Source organism: Dermacentor andersoni, chromosome 3, assembly GCF_023375885.2.
Source record: "Dermacentor andersoni chromosome 3, qqDerAnde1_hic_scaffold, whole genome shotgun sequence".
NCBI lineage: Eukaryota > Metazoa > Arthropoda > Arachnida > Ixodida > Ixodidae > Dermacentor > Dermacentor andersoni.
Window position 1 is genome coordinate 159,121,053 of NC_092816.1, and position 7,755 is coordinate 159,128,807.

At 44.8% G+C, this 7,755-nt stretch overlaps 1 pseudogene; it reads left to right on the top strand.

Annotated features, from left to right (window-relative positions):
- The first annotated feature begins 5,502 nt into the window (after positions 1-5,502).
- On the top strand, positions 5,503-7,289 carry LOC126524556 (uncharacterized; annotated as a pseudogene).
- The last annotated feature ends 466 nt before the right edge of the window (positions 7,290-7,755 follow it).

Genomic DNA, 7,755 nt, shown 5'->3' on the forward strand with positions numbered 1-7,755 from the left:
TTATTTCTTCTGCATCAGTAAATTACTCATCAGCATACACAAAGAAAAGTAAGTACATGTTCTTCAGAGTCCAGTTGAACTAGTATTCATAACGCCCAACATCCAAGTAGCAAAGCTAAGCAACGAGACAATGTTTTATTTGTTCTGATTGTCAAGATGTCAATTTGGTAAATGCCATCAGAACAGGCTGTTTCCAGCAAGGAACGCATTATGCGCTTATTCTTTCTAGCAATGAACGCCCGTCCTCCCCCATAATATATGAAAAAGATAATGTGCATGCATTTGCAGGGCCATGAAACTGTCTTGAGTAAGCAAGCTGTCAATTTTCTCCCTTCTGTTGCTTCCAAGCTCGGATATTTATTTATAACACAAATATTCTTTCCACAATGCACGAACAGCTCCCCGATATTATTAAATACCAATACAAAAGAAATCCACAACTCTGAGTGGTGGGCCTGCGACGAAGAGTTTACTGTTCTGCTGAGACTGTTGGATGGCACTGCAACTTTTTGAACATGAGTGCGCAGACACATGGTATGAACTGGGGAGGAAGAGTAAACTTGTGACACAGGTGCGGATGGTAATGTAAATGATGAAAAAGCACTGTGGGATATATTTTGCAACGACCAGCAAGAGACGGTAGAGTACAAACAGTATCGTTCTATATCATTTTAATTGCATGCGATGAACTTTCCTGAAATGAATCCCATATTTATGCAGCACATTCAAGCTTTGATCTAATTAATTAGTTATATGAGAGATGCTTCAATGAAGAAAGATATGGAAAAACTGCGACGAACATATCCAAGCAAACGGTTTGTCATTTACAATGTATGCTATGTGCACATCCCAAGTTAAGTTAGCGGTGATATGTGCGCCAAGATCTTTATACGAAGATGTATGTTCCTGCAATATGTTATTTAGAAGATAAACAGGCATTGTGTTAGTAGATCTAGACACACACAAATTCACACTTAGTAAGGTCTAATTCCAGTATGTCAAAAATTTAGAACTGTGTCACCTATTACAAAATCATTTAACTCTTATATTTTTTCTCACATGTCCAAAGTAATACAAAAAAATACTAAAGCAAGCAAAAAGCAGATTATGTTATCAATGTAGTCACTTACTGCACCTCGCCATGACAACAACGGGATATGTTCCCCAATCTTGTTGTGGCGCAACTTGGTTTTGTATCATGCTCTTTACTTCTGACCCCTTGATACATTGGGGCCAGAAGCAAAGGTCTTCATTTTGAGCCAGCCACGATGTTGGCACGACTGCCAAGCTGTCATTTTCTTCAGGGAATTTCACCACCCTATATGGTTTCGGAATCCTGTATAGACAAAGCAGTTGAATAGGTGGCCAGAAGGTTGTACCGATTTCATTCACTCATAAAGCACTGTGCGAGTCAAAATACAGGCCAAGAATGCTGCTGCAATAACACTCGGGCTCAAACTTTTCAGTAAGAATTCAATGAGATGAAGAACCGAGGGGACCAATCTTTTGTTACAACTATATGAAGCCAACAGACAATAAAGGAAAGAAATGGAAAGAAAGGAAGAAAGCATAAAAGTAATTGTGAATTTTAATTTAAATGTAGAAATTATAAGGAAAAGGGAAATGAGCATGGACAAGAAGGCAACTGGACAATGTTGGAAACAAACCCACCAGCTCCCACATACACTGCTGTAACATTTGCGCTGTGACAATTATCCTCCCATCCACTTATTTTGGTGTTTGCTCTTGTGTACAAAATCTGGCAATGGAGTTTTAGCCAGCACCATTTCAGGTCATGGCAGCAGACAAAGCATATGCTGTTTTAACCACAGGAACCATTTAGTAAAAGAAACTTAGGAGCAGGCACCTGGTAATGCAGATGTGGTTTCGGCTGCCATCAGCAGCAAGTTGCCTTTTCATCAACATTAATTTCTCATTATACTTATTCATCTAAATTAAAACAAGAGCCATTTGTCTGTTGGCTTCATTGTGTTCTGCGAGGAAACAGACCATGTAGGTATCAGTCATGGGAGCAATATTTGTAAAAGAGGCGCTTCGTAATCCCTCGCTGCAGAAATAGTGAATTGGCATCTCTATATATCAACCCATGAGTCCCTAGAGAAATCCCCTGTACTGCGGACCCCTTACCCCGAGCGAGTCCTCAAAGCAGACATAACACACTCCCAACTTCATATACATTGAAGTCGTAATAAGTACCATCACAGCAGCAGAAAATTACTGGGCAACGATAGAATGCAAACCAGGCTTGCCTCGGGCTAGAAGATGGTGCAACACCTTATCTTGAACACAATAGGCAATTTGAATCGGAAGGCAGCTACACTAAAATGCTGTTCTCAGAGCAAAATAAACCTGTTAACTGACCCATCTCTGCATTTCTTTTATGAAAGAAAGACAGAATGCACCATTGTCTGCATAAGCAGATCCCTCTATTGAATTGTGACTTATTCAAGATCTGAAATGCTTTGTTATGCATGTTAACAAGCCATAGTATGACAGATAATCCTTGTCACCCTGACAGACAAGTGTAGCCAAGCTAGGTCTGCAACAGAATCCAATTTCTGAATTAGACTTTGGGAAAAAGTAAATTAAATTCAGAAGTCAGGCTCTAATTGCAGAACAATGGCCAGCGCCTCATTTGAACACCCCAGACACTTGATGCAGAAATCTATTGTGCTAATGAGCTTTTGGTGGTGAAAGCTTTTGTTTTGCAGGAAAGCGAAGTTGCCAGTTTTTCAAAGTGTTCATGGTGTATTATCCACATTCCGCGAACTGGTCTTTGAAATGGATTTCCACTGTATGTCCCATACTTGTAATGAAATGTAACAGTGAATGCAATGAAAAGACATGTCGGGTTTGTAAAGGATGAAAATCGCCTGTGGGGAAGCGCGATTATCCCGAAGAAGAAATTGGTGTGCAAGTTGGGTACAGAACCACTTCTACTGATGTAAGCCACCTTATAAACTTGCTGCGAAGCGGGTTGACACTACTGCAAATTATTTCGCAATTTCTGCCTAAGAATGCTGGCAAAACATCAGCACCTTGTCTAGCGTGCCAGTGTTCGCATACAATTGCCACGAGTATAAGGAGCCATTCTACGCCTAGTCTCCGTGTAGAGTACGGGGCACGCTGGAATTTTGATAATTTTTTTTTCTCTGCAGTGAATCTGTTTTAGAGGTTTTGCTAAAGGGTCCATCGGATTCCACAAACCATCCGCTATTTTCAAGCGCCGTTTAATTAACATAATCGAACCACGGCATAAGGCCGGAGGTTTCTGTGCAAGCATGCGAAATCGGCCGTTTTATTAGGCACGTATCCTTTTGCACGACGTACATTCTCGTCTCCCATGAAGAATAAAGCTATCGGAAGCTGGTGAACACGTTTGCTCTAAGTTGCGAACAACACGTGGCTGAAACATGTGTCTGAAGCGAAATGGTACATTCTGACCTCATCTTGTGGCACTAAACCATACCACTCGTACTGGACGGACAAGGGTCACTAAAGGAGACTTTTAGATTATTTTTCAGCTGCATTAATGTTCGCATAGAATTCACGTGGCTTTTTTTTTACCACCACCGCAGGAGCAGCGTCAGAATTTCTCGTGATACGACTCATTTATTTTCTGGCCGGCACGGTTGCGTGTGGACTCTGCTGCCCTAAAAGATGCCAGAGATGACATGTGGCCGGGTGACACTCGCAGATCCCTTACAGACCTCATTCAAGGTCTGGTGTAGCTATTTTGCGCAAGTTGTGCATGAATTATACGCTTAGTGTCTTTTTGCGCTTCAATAGAGCGCTCTACTCATTGCCATTCCGGAGTATAGCACATGTGCGCATGATCAGAGCTCATCTCGATATCACATTGTACGCGACCGATCACCTGGCCACACGTGCGCTCGCTGCATATTGGGTACGTGCCGTTAACTACGCACATACTCGCACACGACGTTGACCCGTAGATGAGAATGCATATAAGGTACAATCCCGACAAGAAAAACCTCGTACGAAAAAAAAATAAAAAGAAAAAGAAATGCGTACTCACGTGCACGTTGGGAACAAGGAAGGCTACGGCAAGACGGTCGATGGCGATGGCGCGACGATGTCCAATATAGAACGTATCCGGGACGATAGACGATTGGAGAGAGAAAACCGAGGAACCGACGTTCTTTTATAGCCCCGAAATTTCTTGGCTTCACTATGCGCCACTTCTCGAATTGCCAGTGCAAAAGTACATTATTACTTCATGAATTACGGCTCGTCATACGCAATGCAAACAAGCGCACCGGGAAGTGTGTTCGAGTCGCGCGGGTCGCACCAAAACCAGAGAATGACAAAAAGAAAAAAAAAGTGTAATCATCATTGTTTTAATCCGATCCACAATCCAGCTTTCCGTGGCGGCTTCGCTACGGTTCGTATGTGATGTACGTGAATCGAACGCACCTAAGGTACGTACGATTCACCTGCACTAGTTCGCAAAGTGCTGCACCTCGCCATTCGTAACAAAAGGTGCAGAAAAAGCGCAGAGCTGATTCGCGATTATTTTGCGCCCTCTCTACGCTCTCTATTGTCGGCGCCGGCTTCGTGCAGACCACAGCCTATTCTTACACTGTGGTGCAGACGTACAGGTGCGAAGCAGCGGCGTAGCAGAGGACATGGCCCATATGCGCAAGCGCCGTTAAAAGCCCGCATACGTGCATCTTCCGTGTCTACACAAGCGCGGGTGTATGAACGCCTCAGAAGCTGATCATACCAGAAGTTCAGGATCTTTCAAACTTACGCACTCTGTACACATTAGTCGGAGAGAACACCTGCACCGTGTCTGCACCGCGTCTGCACCTTGTCATTCGTTTCGAGTGTCGCGCTGTGCCTGCACCGCAGAAATGGAGCTCCGAACTTCTCGCGAATCGATGTGAACTCGTTCACAGTGGTGCAGGCGAATCAAACGGACCTTTAACACGAACGGACGAAGCTCCGTTCGATTCTATTTGGCTTATGTGCTAGCTGCTCGGCTGTTCCTTGCTGTGACTGACTGACTGCCCCACTGAGCTGCTGCTGTGCACGCCTTCGCCTCGCTGTCGTTTTGCGTTTTTTGGCACGGGTTGCAGCGTTGCGGCTTGGGCCTCTGACTCGTATCTTTCGCACACCATGACTTCCAAGTGGAGAAAATGTAGAGTCGTAAGAAAGGAATACGACAATACATTGAATGAACTAGGACTCGCGCGGCTTGTTGCTGGGCCTTCATCGGGTTCCCTGTCCAACGACAGAGCTGCAAGCACCACCTTTACGGACAGTGCTCGCGTAGCGCCACTTTCGCCTCCGAAGCTGGGAAGCAGCAGGCAATCAGGAAGTTCAATTTCGACGGACGACGGGGGTGAGCCTCCACTCAAACTGTTGAACGAGCAGTCGGGAAGCGAAGCCTTAGTCAACAGCGTCTGCGGACAAGGTGCACCTTTTGTTGAACAATTCCAATCAGAAATTGTGGATATGTCTTCACGTGAGCACAGCGACTCTGATAGTAGCTCAAGTGACAAAGGTAGTCTCCAACGTAGCAAATCTTCGGATGAGTCTGATGACTTTGTTGCTTCAGACAGCTGCACGGGGCCAGATGAGAGAATAGCGCTCACTTGTAGCGCAGTGCTGTCTCGTGTATCTCCTGAACAAATGACAGCAAGTGAAGAGTTTGCTGTCATTGCTTCTAAACATAATATGACTCATGCATGCATTAACGATTTCCTCGATTTCTGCCGTCGAAGAGGCTTCTCTGACCTTCCAAAGTATGCTAGGACAGTTTTGAGAACTGAGCGCAAAGCTCAGGTGGAGCAAAGTGGGTCTTTTGTGCACTTTGGCCTTGCAGCAGGAATTCGTCAAGTGTTGCCGCCGGGGCAAGTAGTTCCAAGTGAACTGAAGCTACAGGGCAACATCGATGGAGTCCCTCTTTACAGAAGTAGCCAGCTTGCGTTTTGGCCCATTTTGTGCCGCATTACAAATGTGGAGGCATCACCACCATTTGTTGTAGGTGTGTATTCTGGTGCAGGGAAGCCACCATCTCTGCAGGATTATCTAGAGCCGTTTGTGCGAGAGGTCTCGGAGCTTGCGTCTGAAGGGTTAAGCATAGGAGATGTTCGAGCACAGGTGAGCATTAAAGCCATGGTGTGCGATGCTCCAGCAAGGAGCTACGTGAAATGTATTGTTGGCCACACTGGCTATTATGCGTGTGAGCGATGCAACCAAAAAGGGCGGCACATTGAAAACAGGGTCACATTTCCCAAACTGCACGCACCAACACGAACGAATGCATCATTTCGATCTCAAGAGAACAATCGCCACCATTCTGGTTTTTCACCATTCCTATCGCTTGATGTCGACATGATTGCATTTTTCCCATCTGAATACATGCACCTCGTTTGCCTGGGAGTCATGCGACGACTCTTAAAGAATTGGGTATGCCAAGGCCACAGTAATAGATTGAGCAGACTGTATCGTTGCCAACTAAATGAAAGCCTGCGAGAGGCAACCAAAGCACTTCCAACATATTTCCAGCGAAAGCCAAGGGGTACAGAAGAACTTGATCGTTGGAAGGCAAGAGAGTTTCGGACATTCCTCCTTTATGTGGGGCCTGTTGTCCTAAAGCCTCTTCTGCCTCCAACACACTACAAACATTTTCTAATGTTTCATGTAGCTATCAAAATTTCAGCATCACCTCAGTACTACTGTGAATACAATGATTTCGCCAAAGATGTGCTGAGGTACTTTGTTCAAGAGTTTAATGAGCTATACGGAAAAAACAGCTTGTGTACAATGTGCACTCACAAATTCATCTTGCTGACCAGTGCCGGGACCATGGCCCATCGGATCAGTTTAGTGCATTCCCTTTTGAAAGCTATCTTGGACGAATGAAGAAGTTGCTGCAATCCTCCAACAAGCCACTTTCACAGCTAAGTAGGAGAATCTCCGAACTGAGGCACTCGTCCATGAACCAAGTCGAGCAGAAACTGCAACATGTGAAGCCTGGAGACTGCTTCCTGATTGACAGTGCTCCTGTGGTTGTTCTGGAAATAATGGGAGACCACTTCAAGGGTGGGATTTTACCACATGCCAGGGACTTTTTCAAACTTCTACTCAAGTCGTCTCAGTTGAATATTTGGCGCTGCAACACCTTAAGTAATAGAAGTAAGGTCTGGCCTCTCGATGACCTCCGGAATACTGCTCAGTGCCTGGGGCTTAACTACAAGCAAGGACATGTTGTTGTTCCTCTTTTGCACTTTCACTGAAGCTGTCAGTGGTTGATGGACTTACATTAACCCAAACTGCCATAGTCAGTCATCTGACTGCCATATTGCTATGCCTCCAATGGCCACAATGTCTGTTCTGTATGAGGCCGACAGTTGGGCTAGCTGGAATTCAAAGACAAAGACATTTTCAAAGAAAATTTATCCTTTTGTCTCTGCACCTCTTCTCATTTTTCTTATGTGCTGAAACGTGTCCTTGTTTGTTCTATTGTCATTGTCGCCAATCACCTATTCAAGCCATGTTCAAGCTATCTGCTTCAAGCATCTTGTCACTAATACAGTCATTAGCACTATTGTCCAGAGTGCTTGAATGGTATCCTTTGACCTGCACAGGTGGCATTTGGCGGTAACCCTGGATTCGGGGTAGCTTACAACTGTGTATGGACTGCTGCACTGATGGTACTTCCCTAATCTTTCTCATCACAGGCCTTCGTGTCTTCCACAGCTG